General features: G+C 42.5%; 1 protein-coding gene across 6 annotated transcripts in view; it reads left to right on the top strand.

Moving 5' to 3' along the window:
* The window catches only part of dbn1 (drebrin 1), a 116384-nt gene that overhangs the window by 16881 nt on the left and 73309 nt on the right, over positions 1-26194 (top strand). The window lies entirely within an intron of this gene.

The raw sequence follows: 26194 nt of genomic DNA, 5'->3' as shown, positions 1-26194 counted from the left end.
ATCGAGACATCTGCCAAGTGTAGTACGATACTCGAGATCACTCACACAGACTTGCACACATATGGCAGTAAAATACTGTGGTAGTAAAACAAGGCACAAACTTCTACTGCAGAATTCAATGATGGAGTTATCTCAGCTCTTGTCTGTCCGGGTGTTTGTGGCCGGCTCAGCCTTTTTACCTCGTGGAGTGAAAGAACGCCATGATTACAAGAGTTTTTAGGTTGTTTAAGTGATTCTAGAGCATGTCACGATTTTCTCAGCCTCGTTGTTTGACAGATTCGAGGCTGTTGGCAAATAAAGGCCCGAAACAAGAAAAGAATCAAGCATGCTTATTAAAGGTTGCTCTTTCCCATTTTTTTATTTGCCCAAACTTTTATCTTTGTAGCACCAGATGTGCAGCCTCTGCCTCCACTGACACTGCTGTACTTTTACATGAACTCTTAATAATTCAGTTATAATGGGATGAAAGTAGTAATGAATGTAAGATAAAGCCCATGAAAATGCCATCCTTTAATTACGTTAATGTTCTTATTATAAGCCAGACAAAGAGCTCATGTTAAGGAGAGTTTTAGCTTTTTAGACTCTTTAGTCCACTGAATGGTAATTACTTTAAACCACTTTATTCCCCTCCTGTTATCTGTCTAATGCAGTAAAAACTGCAATCTGAGATTTTAGTCCCATTTACTCTCAGATGGTCTGTATTGTGACGTCACTGGTGATGTTTCTACACCTACATCAGATCTTATTCTGTACTAAAATGTTAGCTATCACCTGTTGGTGGCTGGTTTGGTGCAGTATTTAGCCTAATTTTAGTATTATAACTGGTAAATAATTAACTCTGTTTATAAGTATGTTAATCTTGTTACCTGATAATGTATCAGCTCCCACCTCCTGTGTTTTGAGGCGTTTGTCGTTTAAATGCACTCTGCTGTTCACGTGTTGCTCGTCTTTAAGCTCCGTTTTTAAAATCTCACAGTGTAACTGCAGCCCAGATGCTGATATCTGATAACGTTTCAGAGCAGAATCACTTTCAGGCCAGACAAATTTCACTGTAGACATCGAGGTTAGAGCAGGTTCATATTGAGAAACCACGCAACGACATATTAAAGACTAACCTCGTGTTAAGGATGCATCATCTCAGACGTTCTCTTATCTTAAGTTTTTGGTCCATTTTCAGTGTCTTCTTCTGTAGGTAGCTTGATAGTGTTTGTTTTTCCTTAACATGAACTTTTATTGAGAACAGTTTTAACCCTTACCCTCTATCTCCCTGCTTATGTGTTTATATTAGCATAACTATATTGTTGTTGCTAGCCTCTAGGTAGCATTGTTACATGTCAACTAACCCAGCTTCACTAACCCTCCAAACGTTGTCTGTACTTTGTTTTCCGTCTTCGCTCATGTGCCAAATTTATAGAAGAGCTGTATCTTTTAGTTTTAAGATATCACATGGATGTTTATAATTTAACATCCGTGTGGTTAGCTAGCTAGACGGACACTAGCTAGCTAATGTCCTGCTAACTTCTAACTTGGGTAAATCTCATAAATCCTGGATGAACTTTACTGTAGCAGCTGGTAGAACAGAGACACCGATCATTTTGACTCTGAAAGAATTTGGACTGGTTCTAACTCTGTGTTGCATCAGTATTTACTTGATTTATGATCTGAAGAAATGTTTGAACCTGGAAATGGTTTACAGTATGAAATTTTAGTTTAAATTTATACAAAATCATTTTCATTGTCTAAATTGTGGTGATAAAGCCAGGGCTGAATTACAGTGAGGCTACCTTATGAAACTGCTCAGGTTGAGACTTCAAAGTAGAAGTCACCATGGCTGTTTCAGTCTTTGTTGCAGAGATAAGACTCAACTGACAAAGTTTTCAAGATTGTTTGAATAAAGAAGGCAATAAACTTTGGACAGTCTGCAGAATTTACACAAACAGACCTTTTCCTAATAATCTCACAACAGTCCTGCTTAAGATGACCCCTTTCTATCTTTGGACAGTTGCAGGATTAACCCCTGTGAACCATGTACAGCCTAAAACTTGCCTCTTGTCAAAGATGTTGTGAAATGACCCATGAAATGTCCTTAAAATGGTTTGCTGTGGTATAAAAGTTGGGTTTGGGGTTGGCTAACGATATAGAAGCAAAATTGTTGGGCAACCCAGATAAAGTATAAAACTTCACCAGCACATCACTTCCTTAGCCTGTGCAGAGGTTATTGTTGGTGAAACTCGCTGCAGTTCCTCCTGTTTTTAAACTCTGTGAGCCCTAATGCCTCTTTGCCCCGTTTTATTGAATAAAAAGCCATCAGACCTGAAGCCACCACCACTGCCAGTCGGCGCTCCGGCTGGATTCAGATTGGAAGTCAATGCAGCTTACAGGGCTCATTCTTCGACCTATGGGCCGATGTAATGGCTTTTTAAACCGGTTAACCTTTGAACGAGGCGAGTTTGACTGTAACTGTTCAGGGCTCTTCGTCTATGGATTGTGACTGTCATCCTCATCAAACAGCACATACTGATCAAAGGTCACAACTAAAAAATATGACTATCGTGTTATCAATGGATTGTTGTTTTTGTGAGAGCAGCTGTAATTTTAGGTTTTCTGAAGCTTCCTCCACCTCCTCTTCATCATTCAGCAGATCTTTTTTAAGTCCACACCCCTCTGCTTTATTTCAGCCTTTTTTATTCTGAGCTGTCGGAAAGATGGATCCGTATTTTTGGAAACTTTTTGTTGTTGCTCTGTGTCTCTGTTCCTGCCAACAACAACAAAAAGAAGAGCTCTCCTCATCTTCCTCTGCTCATGAAACTGCAGATGCAGAAACACAGTTCATCCCTTTCTCTGTGCGATGGATGGATGGAGGCCAGCGTTTGTGCTCTGTGGACGTCTGAGTCACACCGACACTGCCTGGGACAGTACAGGCCTGACAGAGACAGATACATCGCTGTTATCTCTGTTTGTTTTTCTGTGTCAGAGCTCATGAGCAGCGTCGATGACAGCAGGGTCGCTGCGCGGCGTTTGCTGGCAGCTGGACGGCTGCTGTGGTCAGCATGTCCGGACCTTCACCTCGAAGACAAACCACAGACTCACCACAGTTTGGCTTCACAGGCCTAAGCTCATATGTGAGTGGATATCTGCAGAGTTCTCTCGGGTGAAGGATGCAAGTGTTGGATCTGATCTGAAACTGAGCAGCATAAATAAAGGGAAGCCCTGTAAGAACCACACTTTAGAACATCAACAGCACCTGAAATGGAAACGCAACAAAGTTCATTTAAACTAACTAAATGTAGAGAAAACTGGTATCCATGTTTTATGGCTGTGGGATGTGGGAAAGGTCGGAATCTGACTCTATTCCAGTTGTGGCAGATGGTCGCTACAACCTGAGCCTGGTTCTGCCGGAAGTTTCTTCCTCTTAAAAAGGAGTTTTTCCTTCCCAGTGTTGCCATCTGCTTGCTAATAAGAGGTCATTTGATTGTTGGGTTTTCTCTCTGTTGTTGTAGGGTCTTTACCTCACAATATAAGCAGCTTTTAGGCGACTGTTGTGGCAACTGGTGATGCTGTGGTGAGAGTGCAGGTGAGCGTGACAGACTCGCAACTGATGCGTGGATTCTGGAGGGCGTGTCAAATGTGTGCCGGTGCAGAACCATCCTCAGGCCACCGGGAAATGTCCCGGTTCTCCTGATAGCCAGTCTGCCACAGATACACACTAATTTCACCTAAAAATAAAACGCTTTGGCCAAAGAAAGAAAACCCCAGTCGCTCACACATTGGCCAGATGGCGTGAATTATAATAGCATCTTCTTCAACAGAGATCTGGATCTGAACCAGCAGGCAGGAAGACTGTTTGTTGGATTGTATGAAGTGTCTGATAAGCTGATGGAGGCGAGGTATATGCTAGTGGAGTGGCAACGGCATCATGCAAGGTCCAATCAAAGTAGCCATAACATTAAGTATACGTGGCTTAAATACTATTTAAACTTCAGGGTTAGAAGAAAATATCTTGTCTTTAGCAGGAACCCAAACTCTTTTTCAGCAGGCTGTAAACAGGTTTATTTTGGACATCAGTCTGTGGGCAGTGACTTGTTTTTCGGTGCTTCTGCTTTGGCTTCATTTTTTTAGCTCCAGATGTTGATGCTTCAGCAAAACAGGGGACGTCATTTTCAAATTTGCTTCACAGGTCTGTGGAAACAGCTTTTAATGAACCCTGAGCCTTTCTGATCATGTTTAAAAGCTCCTAAAATCCGAGGAAATTCGGCTTTTAGCACTTCACAGTCAAACAGAAAGAAGTACGACATTACTTTGTGCAGCACGGCTTTCCAGCTATATCAGGACCACTTTATCTGCATCAATTATTGCGGTAATTATGTGGTTGTTTGGCTAAAATGGAAAACCAAAAGGCAGACACAACAGGCATCAATCATCCCACTTGAATGTCATGTCAAATAAACATGACATTAAGTGGAGGAAGGTTGCCAAGTGGCTTGCAGCATCAGTGTCGAGTGCAGGCATCTCAAAGCTGCTTAAAGTTGCACGTCATATATGAGACTTACAGCCGGACGTGTGGAAGTTTGTTGCACTTGTTGTCTGTTTTATTTGATTTTATAGTTTATAACAGCTCAAACTCATGGTCTGAATTACCATTGATGGTTATTATTGTTGGTAGCTGACCTGAGCCTCAGTGTGGTGGAACACACCTGCAGGTCAGCTGTAGCTTCAAAATGTGAAAAATTACATTGGAGATCCACATTTATCATCCTGCAGCGGCACTAAACACACGAGGCGCTTAACCAGGTATTTAGGCCTGACAAATAAGGAGCATTAACCACAATAAACAGCACGGCTTTGACTGTAAACTGACACGACATTGATGCACCAAGCAGGAAACTGCCTTTAACGGCTAAATTTGTAAGAGATGGGTTAGTTTTTTTGTTTTTTAAGAACTCCTGATTGACGAAGTCGTTGTTTTAGCAGCCTGTCGGTGTGTGAAGCAGCTCCTGCATACATGAATAAATCAAAGGAAAATAAAGAAATGAAAGCAGAATTACAGATGGAGGCAGTTAGCGGTGATGGGGGATGGGAGGAGAGAGCTTTAGAGGGAGCTCATGAGGATTTGGGAAGGGATAGAAACTGAAACTGGTAGCTAAAGAGGTCAGTGGAGGGAGGGGGGTGTAAATACTGAAGGCCTGCTGACGAGGGGACTAATCGGACTAAGTGAGCGTGCATGAGGGGGAATAACGGCTGCTAACAGAAGTCAACTTTAAAATTGGCTGATTTTACACGCACCCAGAAATGTTTTCAGTTAATCCTATCCTAATATTTTGTCAACATGGGCAATTTTTTAGAGTGGGTGTACTTTAACCACTTTATTAATAAATATTGCATCTTTTAAAAGGTTACATTTCTTATAAAAAAGTATCTGACACCATTTTTAAAGGCTGCCACGCACGGCCCATTCACTGAAGAGGCAGCTACTACTAAAACTAGGACTGAAAGGATGTGTGGTGGTTGTTCCTCATTTCTGTCCATTCAAACTCAGTAGAAGTGCAAGTGAGAGTCTTTAAACAGGTTCAGTAACATCTGTGTTCCTGGCTCATTGTTTCAGGGTCGTTTCGTTTCCAGTTTTTGTATCTTGTGAATATTTCTGCAGATTTTCAGATCCCTCCCTGGATAACAAGCAAAAAAGGATTTTAGAGGCAAGACTGTGGATGTTTCACAGTCTGCAGCTGTTGTTCTAAATTCAGGTATTTTAAACAGTAGCCGAGAAGTTAAAACAGAAACACTGTGGGAACGAATCGGCCACCAAATCCAAAGTGTCTCTGCCAGAGTAGCTTTGCATGATTCACAGTTTATAATAATCCTTATGTTTAAGCTCTTCTGATTGGCTGCCCCTCATAAACACTTTTAGCAGAAGGTGGGTGGGGCGTCTGTGCCTGAAATGACCATATAAGGGATATTCCATCTCTGTGACATCATCCAAGTCCAAGAGTAGAAAAAAACTGTGTGACTCTGAGTGTTTAAAACTGTGTGAAGCTTTCAGTTCAAAGTTATTAGTTGTACTTTTTTTTTTTTTTTTTTTTTTTGAACCTCAGCCATGTTTAATTTTAAAGTCCACCTTTGGAGCGGTTTGTACGTGATGGGCAACATGGTAGGTCCACTTTACTCATCGAATGTGATTAGTTAAGCAAACTTTTTGTCATTTAAAAGGTTTTACACTGCAAAGGTTGGTGGTTTTACCTATAATTTATTCCAAAGAATATAAAGGTTGGCTTTTCTGTCAGCTTTGATTGTTGACTTGTCTTATTGAAGTATTTCACTCAGCTGTGCAGTGACACAGCTCGGCTCTCAGCGCTCGACTGACGCGGTTCACTTCAAAAACTGCCGACCTTCAGTGAGTCAAACTCGACCACGCTGATGTGATTCGCGTATTTATAGATTCAGAGACAGCACACATCTGTGCTCGCCTTTACTCATGAACAAGAGTCGTGAAGCTTCTAACTTTGCTCAAGCGTCACAGTGATGCGTCGGGTAACTGCTACAGTAAATACAGACAGAGTGAGACTCAGGCTGAAGCCTGTAGAAACAGCATGCTGTAATTTCCTCCAGTTTGCTTTCCTGTTTTTGTTTGAGATAAAAAAAAACGACATTTTCATTGTTGCTCCAACACTTAAACTGAACACTGTTAGCTTAGCCGGTGTAGCTACAACTGTGAAATAATGGAACCGTTTTAAAAGGTAAACGGACCAAATAAAAAGAAGGCAGAGCTCTGTAGCGTAGCCCTCTCTTTTTTGGCCTTTTTAAATTGCCTTTCAGACATGATTGGGAAGATAACCAGCGACTCGTCTTTGGTGACGACTTCAGGGACCGCTGGATTTGGTTTAATGGCCAAATCTCTGTGCCGGGCTCACACTGGAGATCTTCTAAAACCTTTCACCCCTGGCTGTGAAGATTAGACCGGGATTTTTGTGCTGTGGCTCAAGGACTGTATCTTTGTGATGTTCAGTTTTCTGTCCTGTGGGACTCAGACTCTGAGATCTCCTTTGACTGGAAGACAAAGCGTGTACAGCTCAGAGCAGAGGCTGCAGGAGGCTGTCGAGAATTTATTGTCTGAGCATGAGAAACGTTACCGTGTCTGCCAGCATGGAGTTAAGATTTAAACCTCAGTGACTCAGTGAGACTCTGACAGTCCAGGGTTACTAAAGCCTGGCTGCAGCACACAGGCTGTATGTCTTATTGTTGCCCTGACTCAGACGAAAGTCAGAGTTTAATAAGTACAGAGCCAATGTGCCCTCTAAGCTGCGCACTGCTGGCACGTCTCTGCGCACAGAAAATCTGCGTTGCGCACAAAAAAAAAATTGAACCTGAATTGAAATTAAAATGAATACTTTAACAATCCTGTTTTGCAGTGTTAGTCAGTGACTGGCTGCTCCTGTGTAGGATTAGAACGATGCCACCTTATCCCATAACGGAAAAAGTGTGGACTTTATACCAGTTTTTAAACTGTTGATCGGCCACGTAAAACCAGAGTTATGATAAAAATATCTGCAATGTTTGGTTTTCTTCCTGAATACTGTCGTTGTTCATATTTACTGCGGGAAGAAACGGTAAAAACGGCGTTTTATAAGAAAAAAGGCTCGAAAGCCTGTGAGCAAAAACAAACTCCACCCCCCTCTCCCTTTCCTATTCGTCCAAAAAAGTACCATGTCGACCAATCAAAAAATGATAAGGCAACGTGGCATCTAGTTGTTAAGAAACGGGGGAAGTTTTAGGAGTGGCGCAAATAATTTGTGTGGCATCAGATTTGATGCAGAACAGCTGATTGTTCTGTAAACAGTTTGAAATGTTTATTTAAAAACACCTTAATTCCAGGACTCGAGCTACGTTTGGCTTGTTTTGGGCACTGAAATAAAGGGACTGCACGCCTTTTTAAACAGTGACATCATCCATAATCTGCTCATGTAGCTCTGAAGAAAGGAGCAAACTGACTATTGACGATTATCATGACTAAAAAAAGCATTAATTTTCCATCCTATTATTTCGTGATGTGAACGCGACGTAAAACTGAGACGTGTGTGTGCGTGTGCGTGTGCGTGTGTGCGTGTGCGCGTGTGCGTGTGCGCGTGTGCGCGTGTGTGTGTTTGACCTGGCCTGACCTTCAGTGTTGAGCTATTCAAAGCTGCCGGCTGCTAAATGGCCAGAGCGAATTGTTTATAAAACTTAAATGGGAGTGTGGAAGTGGAGGAGCGGTCCCAGCTGTGGATTGTTCAGGGAGACCCACCCCGCCTCTTCAGCCTGCAGCCGTTATTCCTTCCACATGTGTGGATGAGACAAGAGCAAACACATGTGGAGGAACGGCTTTTATTGTCCTGAGAGGACCTGAAGGGATGCTGCACGAGGGAGACGCTCAGCAGCTGAATCAGCTCCTCACATGTTTACGTTAGATACGAGGTTTGGCTGCAGATCGACGATGCTCGTCCAAACCGGCGGAACGTCAGCGCATCGCTTTAATGTTAGTGATTAATGTTAGCACCATCCAGGGAAAGAAAACTAGAGGACAGCGTGCTGATAAAAGAAAATGTGTCCATGTGCTTCTGTTTTCTGCTTTTACTTTATCACTGGACTCCTTAAAAACATTTTCCTGCCCTCATTAGTGTCTGGTTGAGGTCACCTGTACCCCATTATCCTTTCCGTCTCTGTGGATGTGCACTCCCTCGATCTTTGCCAGCTAGTTCTCACATCTAGTTTCTTTGCACCCTGTCTGGACTTGTGGTTTTCATTTTTGGACTGTGGACTTCCTCCGTTGTATCTGCAGCTTTGTACATAAGGACTGGATTATAGATGTATTCAGGGATTTGGGGGTGTTATTCGGTTCACGTAGAGTTAAGGTTCGAGTCTCAGAAATCTGCGGTTTCTGTCTGTTTGATAAACAAAAATATCGATTATATTTAAGTAAGGATTTTCCAACGAATAAAATAATTAGCGTTGTCTCTGAATAAAGGCTAGATTAGTTGATAATAATGAAACTGTGTTAAACAGTAAAATGTAATGGTGTTGATGTTATGATGTTACTGAATATATTGGCTCTAATTTTAATGAGAATATCAGATGGACGTTGCTACAGTTCACTTTGAGTGGCTGAAAATGTTCACGCTCACATAGGAAACAGGGCAGCAGGCTCTGACTGAATCTGGGCTCACGCACAGCCGTGTGAGAAAACCTGGTTAAACGTTCCTGCCTTCATGCTTTACTGTACCCCGAGTGCATTCTGACTCATTTCCACGTAGGCTGAGTTTGGACTTATGAAAGACAGCTACTGCCTTCCTGTTCATGCTCTTCTTCAAATTTAATCCAAGCTGTCTTACTGTGAGTGTATGAATGCTTCCCCTGCATCGCTGGCTGATTTCCAAGGCTTCAAAATATTAAACAAAGTCAAAAAGAGAGAGCAGCTTGTGCATTCGCCGAGCGAGAACCTGATAGACGATGTGGACTACTGTGTAAAAATCCTGATGTACTCTTAGTGCAGCGGAAACGTCTAATATCAGACTGTAAAGGGCTCCGTGTGGACGGATAACAACATGGATCCTTGTGGAATTTGTCTTTGACATTCACGGGATCTCCTGGCAGAGTAAGAGTGCAGTGATCCACTAAAGCCTTATGAGTTTGGATTGGCTGTCACTCTGACCCAAAGAGCTACACTGTGTGTTTGCAATTTTGTAAGACGTTACACCAAAGTAACAAAGTAACTAAATAGCATGTTACTGTAATCATATTACATTTTTCAGTAATGCCGTAATGTAGCGTGTTAATGCAGTAAAGTCAGTAATGACATAACAGTGACAGTTGCTTTATAAACATCCTTCAGTTGTCTGCACATCGGGTGGAAGTTCAAAAAATGTCAAACAAACGTGTTTGTTTTATGTTTTGTTTCTTCGTGACAATAAGCTGATTTTAGTTCATGTGAAGGTGAAACATGGTGGAGCAGTCTTAAACTCTTCAGGATTGGAGATATGGACATCACTTTCATTTTTATGGCACAAAAGGACGAGAGCATAAAGTGGAAGCAGCATGCTGCTAGCACAACTTTTCCAACAGCATGCTAACGCTAAGCTAACCAAGAACCCAGAGTGATGTTCTGAGCGTATGCAGACTCCGCCCAGCAGCCAGAGCCTGAACTTCAACAGGTAACAAACTGACGAGCTGTCAGGCTGCAGTTTGTACCTGTTCATGTTTCTGCAGTAGGGTCAGTGTGGCGGTCGCTTTGGAGCGTCTTTGAGGGCCGGCGTTCAGCTTTGCTTTGTGTTCATATGTGAAAACTCAAAGAAAGGTCGTGTGTGTCCTCATTAGGGTCTGTAGCCCATAGGTTAGTGGTTAATGTAACAAATTACTTTCTCCGGTAAGTAATTAAACAATACACTCCATTACTTTTAAGAACAGTAAAGTGTAATCTATTACTTTTTCAGAGTAACGACCCAAACACTGATGACAACAAACCAGTTGAGTCATAAATGCTAACCGCCGTCTGTTCGCGAGAGTGTTTCATGCTGCTGTGCTTGTTTTTGACTTGAATAAGAACTTTGGTGAAAGTCAGTCGACACAACTGAGAAGCTCCAAAGAGCTGTGAGAGAAAGAGACGCCTTCAAACACTCCACGAGGACCTGGATGGTTCAAAGATCGCCCAGTCCACACATAAAATATGACTTTAACTGGTTTGAAGTGTTTTGTGTTTGTCATGAATAATGGGGTGAGCTCGTGTTTGTTTATGAAGCTCGCTCAACTCGTTCGTTAAATTGTCCTGATGTTTGTTCTTCATCTTCTTTAATTGGAAAGAGAAAATGATTGAGATAAACACCGGCTTAATGAAGCTGAGTATATCAGCAGGCTGGATCTAAATGGATGGATGGACTTTAAACATGTTTAATCAGCTTGTGTAACAGTGATCAATAAAAACTAACAGCCAGGGAGGAAAAGAAAAGCTGGAAATTTCCTCTCAAAGTCTTTTTAATAAATGGGAAGAAAGTGAATCTGTCTTCAGTCCTATTCTGATGCTTTGACCACAAACTGCTCCTGTTTGTTCAGTTAGAGGAGGACAGTGATGGCCTTACATGGGTGTGGTTTACCCAGCGTTGTTGTGATCGTAAGCGCGTCCACAGTTTGTGTGACTGACTTCCTTCCTGGAACAGCCTTTTTGTCCTGCTGACTGAGCCGTGGTAACGATTACTGCAGGGCTGTTTACTTTCTCGCAGCGTCTCTTTCCAGCTGAACCTTCTTTAACTGCAGCGATAACGCAGGACGAGCTGGTCCCGTTGATCGCGATCGCCCGCTCCTTTAAACGACCGCCTAATTTTTCTTCCTGGAACTGCACAGTCGTCTGGATTTCCCAGTTATCAGGCTGTAACTATCGAGTGATGTTTGACATCAGGTTTTGCTTTGAAAGTAGAGAAAAAAGGTATTTTCATGGAGTCTGGAGATTCACACTCTCTGCAGGTTTTGGTGAAATAAAAATCTGAGGTAAAAATGGAGAAAATCCATTTGCAGCATGCTTTCACCAGTCAGACCAATGGGAATAATCCACCAGTCTCTACTGGGTTTCATCATATTAGCGTCACACTTCAGGCACTGACCTTTGTCCATGCAGGACCTCTTACAGTGAGATTTACCTGGAAGTCATTAAATATCATGAAATATCCGGCCTCAGAACGGGCCTTCAGTTAAAGGCACATATGAACAGTTACTTTGCTTATCAGATGATTCGGTGATGATTTGATTTGATAAACAAATGTATATTATGTTGAATGAATTCGACCTGCAGGCAGCCTGGGATCGAACCAGCAGGGCCTCCATCTTTAACCGCTGCCCAGTCCACAAAGCTCTGAACCCCACGACGTCTCCTGCGCTCAGCCACCTACCAGAGGCCCGGCTCCATGATGGGGCGCAGTAATGCTGACTCAGGTACGGTGACCTGGGTGGTTTATTTTATAGCCAAATAGTTTTTTTTTTTTTAATATCCTAGTCAGATGCCTCCTGTGAGGTGAGATTGCCTCAGTTTTCAAATAGAAGTCCCAGAGAAGGAGGCTGTAAGGGATGGAGGTCTGGGCATCTGCTTCACATGTTGCCCCAGATCTGGATTTGTGTCAAGTGGATGGACTGATGGATAAATTCAACGCTGCTTGTGAAAGACTTTGATATACAGAAAAATCCACCTTCATTCAAGAAAGTCAACCAAATGAGCAGAGGTCAACTTTAACTCAACGTCAGGTGTTCTGAACAAAAAGCTGAACTCTTCTCCAAGGGGAAGTTTGTCTCAACTCTTTACTCCCTGAAAGCCTAAAAGACGTAAACCTTGAAGTGTCGTCTGGTCGTCAAACAAAGACTTTATTGACGTAAACTGAGGTGCTCGTCGTTAAGGTTACGGGTGAGGTCATCAAATGTCGTCTTTATGGCGGATCAAAGTAAAGAAATAGTTGCATGTGGTCATTTTACCATTAAGACAAAATTAAACAAGCTAAACATTCCCACCTTTGGGAAGAATAAGAAAGGGACCTCTCGCTCTGTTACCTGATTGGTTGCTTTGAGGCCTTCTGATCAGAACCACTTTCCCAAATTACCTGTCGAATGCAGTAACAGTAAAAACATGTGATTTCTTTATTCTGATTGATGTTTCTTGCTGTGTGAGAGAGTGGCTGGATGCCTGTTGTGGAGCTGAGTGAAGCTGCTGCTGTTTGCTGGAGGAAGCTGTGGCTTTGAACGCCGTCGGACTCAAAGCCGAGCCTGAGAGCGGGCAGCAGGTTTATTTAGAAATCGGAGTCTTTCAGACGCCGCCGAATCCAGCACGATTTATCTGAGGATGTCTAAAAATACTCCTCACCTGCAGTGTTGGTCAAGTTACTTGAAAAAAGTAATCAGTAACTAATTACTGATTACTCCCCCAAAAAAGTAATCCCGTTACTTTACTGATTACTTATTTTCAAAAGTAATTAATTACTTAGTTACTTAGTTACTTTTTAAAAACACGATTTACAACCTGAAGAGGTGATAAAGTGATAGATCTTTCAGCCCAATTCTACTTTTTCTACATAATCCATCATACAAAATGTAATCAAATGGAAAAGTCTCTTTTTTTAACTTGTTTTATCAGTTTTAATCTTTTAACTTTATGCATCAAGCAAAACATTTAATTATATGCAACATTCTCTGACTTGAATAAATTAGTTTAACATTTAAACCTATTTTCTGCACATTCCAGCACATAAAATAAAATATTTTTTGTGTTTTCACTCACTCTTTCAAACAGATGCAAGTAAAACACAGCAGAAAATAAATAAAGTCAAAGACTCAGCGGTCCTTTTGCTCTATTTTCACCTGTAAAGCAGGAGCAGGGTAGGCGGAGGGTTACCCTGGTGCAGGTGTGCTGCGGTCAGTTGAAGAATCCGCGCGAGTGTCTCTGTGAGTTTCCCATCACGTCGTAGCTACTCGGTGCTTGCTCGGAAGTTTAGGGGTTTTTTTCGCTGTAAAAAGAAGTTTTCTTCCCACGCACGATGGACGCTAATGTTTTTGTCACTTTTTATGGAATCAAACTCAAAGTAAGGTCAGTACTTCCACACTTTAAACGCTGCACGCTCATACTCTCTCCCGCACTCGATATATTATCCATTGTTGATCTGCACACAGCTGCTGTCACCAACGTCGCACTTGCTTACGTCACTGTCATGAGACATTCTCGCAAAAAAAATCACGGTTTTAGTAACGCAGTAACGCAACGTTCCTACGGGAAAGTAACGGTAATCTAATTACCGATTTTGCAATAGTAATCCCTTACTTTACTCGTTACTTGGAAAAAGTAATCAGATTACAGTAACGCGTTACAAGTAACGCGTTACTGCCCATCTCTGCTCACCTGTCTGTCTGCGCCTTTATCTCTGTCGTCCACAGCAGGAGGAGGAGGAGTTTCAGAAAGAAGGAAGAAACGTCTCCTAAAGTGAGAAAGTTGCTGCTGAAGCTCAGCGTTACGCTCAGCGCTGATTGATTGACTGTTTTATGACTTCAGCACCATAAAGTTTCTGACATTAGCACGTTACTCATTCATGCTTCAAGGACCACGAGAGAAGTGTCGGTTTGTAAAGATCATCTCGCTGAAGTGAATCAGAAACATTTATTTCCCATAGAGCCTGCTTTCTGCAGTAATCTATAAACATCACATCATTTTGTTTTTAAGGCTCTTTCTTCCAGACTTCTCAGATCATTCATTATTGCAGCTTACAGCACAAAAACCTCATTATTTATAAGACAGTTACTTTAAAATGCTTCAATAAAAACTTCTATAGAAATCGACCGTCCTTACAGTCGTTACAGAGGATTCAATTATCTTTAGAGACCAAAACAGTTTTTTCTATCAGGCCTTAAATGTGTTTATTTCTGCTGTAAAGTCGCACATTTTAACCTGGAAGTCTATGGAGACTGACTCACTGCTGGAGGCAGCCCCTAGAGGACATTGGAGGAACTGCAGGTTTTGGTGCATCAGACGCTTGCTGAGACGCGGTTACCCTGCAGAGGCGATACAGGTGTCGGGTTTTAGCTTCCTGTTTCTCAGCCGTGTGGAGGAAATGCCCTCGCAGGTTTACAGACCTCACAAGCTCCTTTTCTTGGTCATTATCCATCTGCTCCTTCCCTCGTCAGCTCCTTTTCTGGCTTCATTTTCTCTGTAATTAAGTCAGATTTGCTCCATTTCTGTCTCCCTCTCCCTGGATATGTTTTTGCAGAGGAGGCCTCCCTCATACTTGTCTGCATGTGAGCTCCAGGTGGAAAAATGTGCTCTAATCCTCTGAAAAAAACAGTATTCATGCTGCCATCTCCCCGCCGCTGAAGCCTCGCTGCTGCCGAGGCCTCGCTGCTGCCGAGGCCTCGCTGCTGCCGAGGCCTCGCTGCTGCCGAGGCCTCGCTGCTGCCGAGGCCTCGCTGCTGCCGAGGCCTCGCTCTATGGATGATGGCTGAGGCTCGCGGATTTACACAAGACGTTAAGTGACAGAACACAGGGCAGCTTGTTACAGAGTGCAGGGAGGCATCTTTCTCATTTTTATTGAGTTTTACAGACTCTTATTGTGAAGTGAGAGCGGGGTGTGTCGGAGAGGCTCACAGATGTGCGGAGGCGGTGGAGGCGACGAGTAATTTCATCGTGTTTTCCCCGTTTTTGTGGCTCAGGCGCTGAGGAGGAGCAGCGCCGCTGTGGCTCAGCAGGGTGACGTGGCAGCAGGTGATTCAGCCCCGTGTGATGAATGACACACCTGGCGAGTGGGAGTCGCGAAGGGAAACAAACAGATTTAGTTGTAACAGTCCAGGCGCTCGTCCACAGCGCCCCTCTCCTGAATTTTACACTGGAGTGAGTTCCAATAGGAAGAAAACACCCCAACGTGAGCTGAAACGCACCTGTGGACAGACAGGTGTGCGCTTGGTTTTTATTTTGTCATTCTTAGCTCTTTGCAGTGAAGCTGCTTCTACTTCCTGTGTGTGCGACCCTTTTTCCTTACTTGGATTTTTGGACCCACTTCCTGTTTCAGATGAAAGACTTGGACTTTTTTTTTGTTCCTTTGTCTCTGCACGTCTTCATTTGATACGACAGCATTTAATTAACGACTATGAACAAAAAGACACACAACGTCATCCTCTGCATACAAAATTGAGCTTTAATGTTTCTACATGTGCGCTCATCTCTGTGCTAATGGTCATTTGGGGCCAGCGTTCAGAAGAAACTGGGGTTAAACCTGGTGAACTCGCACTGATGGTTCTTCACGGCCCTTTTTTATAAAGTTTTGATTTTTTTAAAAACAGATTTCACTGTAAACCACACAGCTACCCAACAATGAAACATCCCAACAGTCAACTATCGAGCGGGGCCAGCTGAGTTGGTTCGGGCTTCTGGTTGGGTTGCCTCCTGGGAACCTCCCTTTGAAGGTTTTCCAGACCACGTTTAGACCCGGTTATATATCACGTCTGGCTGGGGACGCCTCAGGATCCCCAAGGAGGAACTGGGAAGTGTGGCGGGAGAGAAGAACGTCTGAAAACCTACAAAGCCTGCTGCCACCATGACCAGAGCTCACACAGTGATGGATGATTTAAAGCCTTAGCGGCCTCCATGAGAACAGATTAAAACACCGTCTAATTTGGTGTATTGTGCATAAATACATCTGAGTCGTGTTATGAAGCTGACATGTCCTGGTGTGTTTTTGTTTGGTTTTTATAGCAGCAGCATGATTTTTTTTTTTTTTTATTATTACTGGGACTGAAAGCTGCACTTCATACCAAACATACCAAATTACACTGGAGACACTCAGGGTTTAAAGAAAGCACCAATATCTTTATTAAGCTAGCACAAACGAAGCCCACAGATAAAAGATTTGGGATGATTAAAAGTCACGTTTCAAAAACACTGTGAGCCAGATTATGAAATCACCTGCAGGTAACGGTGAGTAAAGGGTAGACATGTGCTAAAATCTTCTGCACTAAAATGAAATCGTTATGTTCCCCGCCCTGCACAGATACTGTTTTCATCTTATCGGGTGTTTTCTCAACAATGTGGGTTATAGTGGCAGCGTGGAAGTGGAGCGTGCAGCCGTTTAGTTTCACATGAAATGGTGTTGGTGTGTAGTTTTGCACCGTCACCTGTCTTTATTAGAGTTAGAAAACTAAAGGGATGCCTTCTGTTGCACTCATACATTCAGCTGTTTAAAGGTGGTTATTGTAGTTTATACCTGCAGCACTGAGTGTAGCACAGCCTGTGTTCTCCTGACGTTCTGGTTTGTGATTCTTCACATGAAGAACCAGTTTAAAAACTTTCAGTTTGACTTTACAGTGTTGAGCTCTGTTATAAGCTTTGACGGACTGAATTGGGAGGCACAGTCACCTCGATGGTCTCGGGGTCTTTGAGCCATGCTAGTTCTTCCTCCCTTCATGTTTTTGTCTGGAAATGAAGAACATGAGGGTACTTTGAGTTTTTATGAAGAGTTGGAGTCGATGATTTTGCAGCTTGAGCTTCCTTAGAGTGGTTGGAGTTTTCTCTCCTGATGGTTTTGATGCACTCAGCATTTTAAATGAATGCAGCTGCAACATCAGTGTAAATGTCGGCGTCATAAACTCTCTTTCTGTGCGTCTCTCTCCATCCAATCCCATAAGCCCCGACGGGTGAGCTGGCACCCATGCAGCTGAGCGCAGCTCGACTCGTCAGACTTGGAGTGGTGTCCACAAAGAGTCAGCACTCCTCTCTGTAACGGCTGCAGCCCAACAATCGCACTGATGGTCCGCCTGACCACTTCCTGTAGATACATAAAATGATTTCAAAGAGTCGATCTGCCTCCTTTCCACTCCGCAGCCTTGACACAGGCTTTTTAAGAATCTTTAACTTAAAACATGAGACAGTTTGTCACGATGTAGCGTCTGTCTGTAGCAGTAGCTGCAGTATTTATTTGAAAGGATCTGAATGATACACAAACTCTCTCTCTTTCCCACACAATCAGGAGTTCAGCACATCTCTGACCTCTGAAGGTTCTCATCTATATCAGTTTGATGTCATCTTGTATCTTAGCAACCACCTAGCAATGGGCTGAAATGGCCTGTTTTTAGCATAAATGGACCTTTATGAAAGAATTATTTGAATCATTTTAATTTCATGACAGTAATGTCACATCTATATCAGCAAACACTGACATATGATGATGTCATCACGTTGCCTAGCAACCACGTAGCAACATGTTCAAACAACCCATTTGTAAATCTCATCTACCACACTTTTTTTCTCCTCATTGTGGTTCATTATATCAATTTTCCAAAAGCTCGAACAGACCAAACAACACTGCAACACAGTTAGCTTGAACTGGGTTAAGAGAATGATTAGCCACACCCAATAGATTCTGCTCAGTTTTAACTGTTTTCTGTAGCCGAGTCAATCGCTTGATTTTTCTTCCTCCCTTTACATCAACCAATAAAGTTGGCAGTAACGTCACAAAGGCCCGATGAATTTCCAGTTCACTCAAAATTTCAGCGGTGACCAGGTTAGCATGCTAGCACACTGCTAATTAGCATGTCATTACATAATGAGCTACACCGAAGACAATTCTGAACCTCGATTCATCGTTACATCAACGCATTAACAGTTAAACAGACAGCTAAATCTTAACACATGTGAGCGTGACTTCTGAAGTGTCTGGAGGAAGTGACACTGTGTTCTGGATGAAATGGACCTCGATGTTTAATTTATCTGCGCATCTTCGCTGATGTTTCACGCTTTCACTTTAACTGCCTCATGTGGCAGAAAGCTCGCCGGCTGGCTGTCTTAAAGAAGCTTTGCAGCAGCAGCGAGCTGAGGCGCATGAACAGAGCCAAGCACAGCTAAGAAAGGATTAGTGCAGCTGATATCGATCAATTTAAAAGAAAAAAGAAAAGCCCCGATCGTCTCTGAACACTTCCAGTAAATGTGAGTAGAGGAAGGAAGGAAATGGATTTGTTTTTATTCTGAATCAACAAATTAAGGGACGTTTCAGGCGTTTCCAAAAATGAGCAGATCCTGGAAACTTTAATTTTAATTATAAAATATGAGGACTGTGCAGACTAAGTGAAGTAGAGGTCAGCGTTAGACGTACATGTAAGCAGTGTGGCCACCATGCCCTCAGCAGCCGCCCCCAACTCCTCCATACTGTAAACAAATGCAGCAACTCCTGCATAAAAAACCCTACAAACAAACAAATGTGGCCAACGCAGCAGGCAATTATGCTTTCACCAGCACGCATTTGGCCAGACAATTAGTGGTTGGTAAATGTTGAGTTTCAGCAGACAGGAGGTCGTCCGGTTCAGTATTTGGGGCACGTAAGCGCCAGTTTGGCTTCCAGTTTGTTGACTGAATCTGCATGATTTAGCTTATGCTGCCTCTTGGAGAGGAAACATGGCCCCGATTTGTTTTTGCCTCTTTGTGCATCGAGACAGCTGATGCCCCGCATGTCTGCCCGTCGTCACATCTGTCCATCTATGCTGCAGAGACTAGAAAAAAAAGAAAGATGCTGTGTTTGAGCTTGCAGATCGTTCAGAGTGTGCTTTAAGATTTGATTTTAAGATTTGACTTATTTGATTTGATGGTGAACAGATTCCACGGATCCTGAAACAAAGGCTGCATTTTCATCACGCTTGTTATTCTGTGCCTGCAGGCTGAGACTCCTCTCTCCCTGCAGACCGGCAGGAATCACTCCTCCAGAGTCTTCCTGAGGGCTCAGGTAGCACGGGAAAACTCACGCAGGGAGGACGGATGAAATGGTGTTGGTGTGTGTTTGCTTTTCAACATGAGCGCACACACACATTTTTCAAAGCACCCAGAGGCTTGCGTGTGTGCACACATGTGCTGTGATGGTTGGTTTTGTTGTTCTGAGCCTTTGAAGGCTCCCCGTTTCCCTCTCGGTGGATTCAGCTGCAGGCGAGTCGTCTCAGGTAACGATTGCAGCTTCACTTGAAGACCAAACTGAAATATGATGCTTTTAAACTGTAAAGAGGTCCTAATAAGCTGTTTCTGTCATATATGTTCTGCTCTACTGATGGATGTTTACATTAAACACTCAGTTTCTAAATAATGAGGTCAGTGTATGTTTACGTAATCTCCATGAGCTAAAAGCTGCTCTAAATCACAGACTGTATATAAAAGATGGACAAATCCACCGTGACATCAGAGTGCTGTTTTAAACACTGGTGATTTAGCTGCCAACATGTTGTTCTTTTTCTTTTTTCTTTTTTTTGAGCTTGAAGGGACCTTATTTGGATGACGGGCGGAGTGTTAAGTTATGAGCTTAGATAGCTTTGTTAATTCGATGCTAACTGGGGCACAGTGGTATTAAAATCCTAGAATTTTAGAATTTCAGTCAGCAGAACTTAGATTTCTGAGACTGTCTGCATTAAAACTGCCCCTGAAGGAACCACGAGCGCTCAAAGGTCCACTTTAGCTACTCCAGTTAGCTGACGTGAAGGCTAGCAAACAGCTAGCAGGTACGGCCTGTTGTCAAAGTGGCCACGCCCCCAATTTTATGCCTTATAAATATACTCACTTGAGAGAAGAAAATAGTTTTTGCATCAGCCTGTAAACATATTTGGTTTTTGCTATAACATCAGACATTTTAATATGGAAGTCTATGAAGACTGACTGCTGCAGCCTCTGGTGGACATGAGAGGAACTGCAGCTTTTGATACTTAAGCTTTGCATGATAAATAAAAGCACATAGCTGGAAATGAGTAGAATAGCTCCACTTTAAAGATCATAAGCATAATGTAAACATTGCATACACACAGTAATCAGTCTTCCACAGCTGGTATGTATATTAGGGGGGTTGATAGTTGTGGATCGTTTCCATATCGTTAAATGTGACAGAAAAAACAAGCAGAAGCAGTGACAGCTGGCTCGTGCAGAGTGTCACCAACAGTTTATTTTTCTTTAACAAAGACTTCAGAGTTGAGTCAAATGAGATTTTTCTGCATTTAAACTGGTTTAAATAACATAAAATTTTCAGCTAGAGAGCGTGAAGATCTCACCGGAGCTGAACAATGAAGCTGCAACAGACAGCTGCGACCAGCTGTCGGTCTACAATATTAGGCTAAAATGTATCCAGGTGTACCATAATCAGGTAACATTATGTTATAAAGATGTCTTCTCACACAGCGTTCCCTGAGATTTTCTGCTGCACTGTTTGTTATTCTGAGAATTTCCATCAGAGTGTGTTCAGGGGGAGTCTGTGTCTTTCAGCCTCTCCCTCCTCTCCATTAGTCTGTCACATCCTGGTATTAAACGGGGATTTGGATGGCAGGAGCGTGTCTGCAGCACAGGATTTGGCTGTACATGCCCGGTCCCAGCAGGGGTGAGCGCTTCGGCTCTGAGCCCCAGAGGACGGGAGACTGAGAGGAGCTTTATTCTCCGGACTGCTGCTGCCTGAGAGCTGACAGGAGGGATTTATGTGGACAGTGAAGCAGAACATCTTCTCAGTCTGGCTGCTCTCAGAGACTATAAAGTCTGGAAAGTGAAGCTGACGCAGCAGTGCCTTAAACCTGCACTCTTTCTAGTGGCCAGCAGGGGGCGACTCCTCTGATGCTCAGTGCTCGCTCGTTCTGGTTTCATGAAACAGACTCCTGATGGAATCGTCTTCAGTAAATCCAGGTATGGTTGGGATCAGGCCTACTTTGTGATTGACAAGTCGCGAGATGCTAACCAAAACTTCGCTATTTAGCTGCTAAACATTCTGTGTCCACGGCTTATTAACGGTTAACAGCCGTAAACTGTTTCACTCTGCTGTTTGCTGAGGAATCAGTGCACGGTGGCCTCATCCGAGGACACAAGAACAAATTTCCTGCTGCCCAAAACAAGGTGAAAGATGCTAAAATGCAGCCGGTGCTCCTTCCATATTATTACACAGTAAGTTCATAACAGACCGAGGAGCTCAGGATGTACAGTCCAGTTCAGCGCTGACTGCTTGGGAGTGGCAGCAGCTGTAATGAGCTTACATAAGGTCACTTATCTGTTTTTCTCTATCTGGGAGCATAATTATCAAAATGAATATAATTTTGAACATTAATCAGACTTAAAAGTAGTGATTAAGACCATAAAATCACCAGTAGAGTATTTACTGAGGTCACAGATCGAGTGATCAGCGGTTTTCTCACAGACTTCTGAAGAGTCGCCTCCTTCTGGTTGTCAAATTTAAGCCACTTTCTCACCTCCTCAAAAACAATTTAACAGATTTAAATGAAACTAATCACACTGTGCTGTGTGTATATGAAGCAGTGTGTTTTTAAAAGTGTCCGTGTGACTGCAGGGAATGAAAAATGCAACAAATCTGAAAAAGTTAAACATAACCAGGGGCTCATTTGGGCAGTAAAAGGAAGCGCTTCCAGAATGAGATGTTCCCAAACCCCTAAAACTCAAACTAAAGCAAGTAAAGCTGCAGCTGAAACAGAAAGTAGACTACATACTCACCAGATTCAGCACAAATGTTAAACACACCTTTTCTTCTTTGGATGGAAGAGGTTATCAAACCTTTTATTATGCAGTAATTTTGCATTACACTGACATTTCATCTTCTTTTATCAGCAGGAAAGACATAAAATACACGTGTCATACCCGTTCATTGTATTACACTGCTGTATACGAGCAGTCACAAATGGACCTTGACTGCTGCATATTTCAAATATAACTGCTTTCTCGCAGTTTTTATTATGAGCCAGGAGTTCTTGAAATTCGCTTTCGACTCCAGTTAAAGTGAAAAACTGAGAAATGCCGCTGTGCTTTGTTGTCCTTCACCGCAGTCATATCTCTGTTTTTCATAAAGAAAAGGACCTGCAGTCTTAACCTGCAGTCCACCTACCTCCCTCTGTTGTTTATTTCAGATATCACCTCCCTGCTTGTACTCGATATGGTGAACCCTCCCTCCACTCTCACCTTCACCTTGTCTTCCAGCCTCTGCCGCTCTGTATTCTGTACGCTTGTTTGCTCCCAGCGGCCCAGTTTTGTTTCTGTGTGGTTTGCAGTCGAGCAGAGAAGAGAACAGTTTGTCTGCCTGATGAGAGGGATAACTTCCCTCTCCTGCTTTTATCCATAATGCTGCTGCCAGACCAACGTTTTGATGTCAGTGCCAATACCACATGGAAGTGACCAATGAGTGGTTCTGGAAGAAGAAGTAGGCTCTGCCAGAAAACCACCAAAAACCCCACAGGTGTTAGGCATTAGCTGCGATGTTGATGGTTTGATGCACTGCACTGGGTATATGTCCCCACTGAGAAAAAAAATGTGCACTGGTTTCATGGTTTAGGCAAAAGTTTAGTCTCAAGTGTAATGTTAACTTAAAAGAGCGAGGTCAACGATAACCCAGATTTGGGAAAAGTAATGCCCAGAGATCGTGTCTGAGTCTGTCACCAGTCCTGTTCTAATCAGGTTCAAGTCAATAATCAAATGCAGTCAAGTTTTTATTCATGAAAATCTTCTTCCAGTCACCAGTGAAACATCTGAGTCATCAAAGTCAATGTTGTGTCCATGTTGGCCGAATTATTTCACAGTCAAAAACGTCATGTATCATAGTTCAAGTAACAGATCTGTGATTTTGTGACCCAAGCTTTCAAAGTGTAAACACAAATTAATTCATTAAATGGTCAAAAGCAGGAAGAGGCACTAACTTCCCAAAGTTAGGTAGGATCCCAATATCCTTGACAAATTATCTAATCTTATATTAAGTCTACCAAAGTCTTGGCTTTTGTCATGAAAATCAACCAAAGTCTGACTTAAAGAAGTCCAGATGCTTTTCTTTCCAAGGTCCTTCGACATCAACCAAAGTCATTCCTCAATATTGTAAAGCCATAGTCAAGTTGTTATTGTAGCAAAACAATCGGCAAAGTCAAAGTCACCAATGTTTATCAAGTTTTGTAGAAGTCAGAAATCTAACACTGAGTCAACAAAGTTGGCTGAGATATAAAATTCAACAGATGACGGTTCTAAGTTGCCAGAATAACGTAGGAGTTCATAAAGTCAGGTTCAAGTAACTTCTGTAGGTCTGAGTCACCAGAGTCAAAGCCACCAGTACCAACGGGATTAACCCAGCATCCTTGCTACCATGTTGGCACGGTTACCAAATTGTTAATATAATTTTAAGTCACAAAGTAAACTCAAGGTAGGTTTGTATGTCAGAGTGTTTGAAGTCTTTCATAGATGCCAAGTATGTTTAATAGTTGCCAAAACAAAACTTTCCTAAAAAATTGGAAATATCTACGTAAGTAACAAGTTAGTAGTTAACAAAGTCGTTACTGCCACTAAAACCCAAGTCAAGGGCAAGTCACTAAGGAGTCACCAAAATAAAGTCTGTGCCTGCCAAGGTTAAGTCATCAAAGTCGCATTTGAAAGTCGTGTCAGACAGGATAACGGCAAAAGTCTGTTTCAAGTCGTTAATCTGTAGTTTGGGTCAAGTTACGTCCAAATGACCAAAACCATGTTCGTGTTCCTGAGATCGTGTTCAGGTCACCAAAGTTCTTAATGTCATCTTTTAGTCACTTAGATTTTTGACTTCATTGGAGTAACGAAGGAATTATCAAAGATATTCCCAAAAGTCAGATATGAATTCCCAAAGTCACTGAGGTCCTGTACAAACTAAGGCCTGAAGAGCTTCCAAATCTGAAGTTTAGCTTTATTTAATTTGCAGTTCAAACGACCCGAGGTGAACGTTTAAAATAGAAATGTAAAATACAGGAAATGCTTGTTTTGCTCCAGGTTGTAGCTTGTTTGGTTCTGAGTTTCTAGTTTTGTCTTCATTTCAGTCATATTTAGTTATTTATTTTATCTTTTTGGGCAATAATTAAGCTAATTGTACTGTGTGCAGTCATTGGTGCCAAGAACTAAACACTGCAGATGTTTTCCAGATGGTTTTCTCCATCACCCAAAGCGTCTCCGATGACATGAGACTGTTTCTAACCAGTCCACAGCTGTAGTACCTGTGGAAGGCTGTGCTGTTTCCATTCATTTAGCCTGAAATAAAGACACACCAGCAGACAAATGTTTGGATTTAAGCAATACGAGCCGTTTAAAGCTGGATACTCTGATGCTCGAAGTGTTTGTGATCAAGTTGTAAACACGGTTACACAAACGGCCTCAGAAACGGAGAGGAGCAGAAAATCGCTGGAAAAACAAAGAGCGAGCCAGGAGACAAACATGAGTGATAGCAGTGAGGCCTGCAGTTTGCTGAGTTAAGCACTCTGCCTTATTGGAGTGTTTGTGTGTGTGTGCAAATGTGTGTGTTTTAGGGGAGGGAGGGTGGCAGCCAATGCGACTCCACAGGGGCATTGTGGGTAGTTGCCTCACAGCTTTTCTTCCTCTGCCTGGATACAAGCAGTGCAGCACTTCCCTCTGTCTTTTCCCCTCCTTTCACCGCGTATGTCAAGCTGCTCATGCTCTCCAGCGTCCGCTCCGTTGGCTATATCTGATTATTTCATCTGAGAACACTAAAGTGCATTTTTGGAACAGCTTCATCTGCTGTGTAAGACATCTCTGTGGCTGATTGTCTTTATATTCAGTTTCTTCTGCTGCGTTTGGATAGAAAACCAGCCAGTTTTGTGTTTATATAGGCAGTTTTTTGTTGCAGAGTAATGGATTCTCACTTTCACTGCGCTAACTCACCTGCAACCAGGTACAAGAGATCCTGCAAAATGAAGCCTCGATTAACTTTACAATCTGCTGATTTGAATAGAAACACATCTACGTGGTTGTTTTTTATTTTTTCAAAGATGCAAAATAATCTGAGACCAGCTTGGTTTGGGCAGTTTGTTAATAGTCACAGAAAACCTGACAAACTAGTCAGATTAAGGACACCTTGGAGTTTCCAACTATAATCAAAGTTGGAAAGTTGATGAGCTGGCACATCCAGTAACTAAAAACTAGTCTGTTTGCGATTACCCAGCAAGTCTCTGTGATAGTCACCAAGTCTCCAGCTTTGTTTTGTTTCGACCTTCAAATATCCAGTTTCAGTGTCATGAATAAGAATCATCATCCGTCCATCCAGCAGATCATCAAAAATGGTCTTCCTCTCCAGAACAGTCTCTTCTGGAGGGTCACCGAGGTATTCCTGACCCAGCCGAAGAAAGGCCGTCCAGGCCATAGACAAAGGAAACTCATTTCCACTTTACCAAAGTAAAATAAAAAACATTAAGAGGTAAAAAATGGATGAATAAGATTAGAAAAAACAACTGACGATGGACTTAGAGACGGTATAGTCGTCCAGTCGCCCAGCTTTACTAACTCTGTTTGCATTCATGTCTAAACTAAATCGTGATTATATTTCTTTCAGTCTTCCATCTCAATATGAACTCCAACCTTTACAACAAATACAGTAATTAATAATTTACCTTTAAAGTGAACTTTCTCACTTCTTGTCTTATTTCCATCCATTTGCTAGAATAACTGTGGGCAGGAACTATTGCTGTAGTTTAATATGTATGCTGTCTTGAACTCAGCTGAGAAATGTTGACTCACTAAAAATGTTGTAAACGCTGATGTCAGCATCAGCAAACATCTGCACCACTTGGCTCGCCGGACTTCCGTCCTGTCCACGATGGTGAGGTCATGATCAGCAGTCGCTCGAGGTAAATATTAATACCTCACATTAGGATTCATTGACAGCTGGATTCGTCGTGATTTAGAAACATTTTCTGC

This window comes from Copadichromis virginalis, linkage group LG10, assembly GCF_057382275.1.
Source record: "Copadichromis virginalis isolate Kocher_CV1m ecotype Utaka linkage group LG10, C_Virginalis_male_GT1.1, whole genome shotgun sequence".
Taxonomy (NCBI): domain Eukaryota; kingdom Metazoa; phylum Chordata; class Actinopteri; order Cichliformes; family Cichlidae; genus Copadichromis; species Copadichromis virginalis.
Note: the sequence above shows the minus strand (reverse complement) of the source record. Positions and strands in the feature narration are given on the sequence as shown.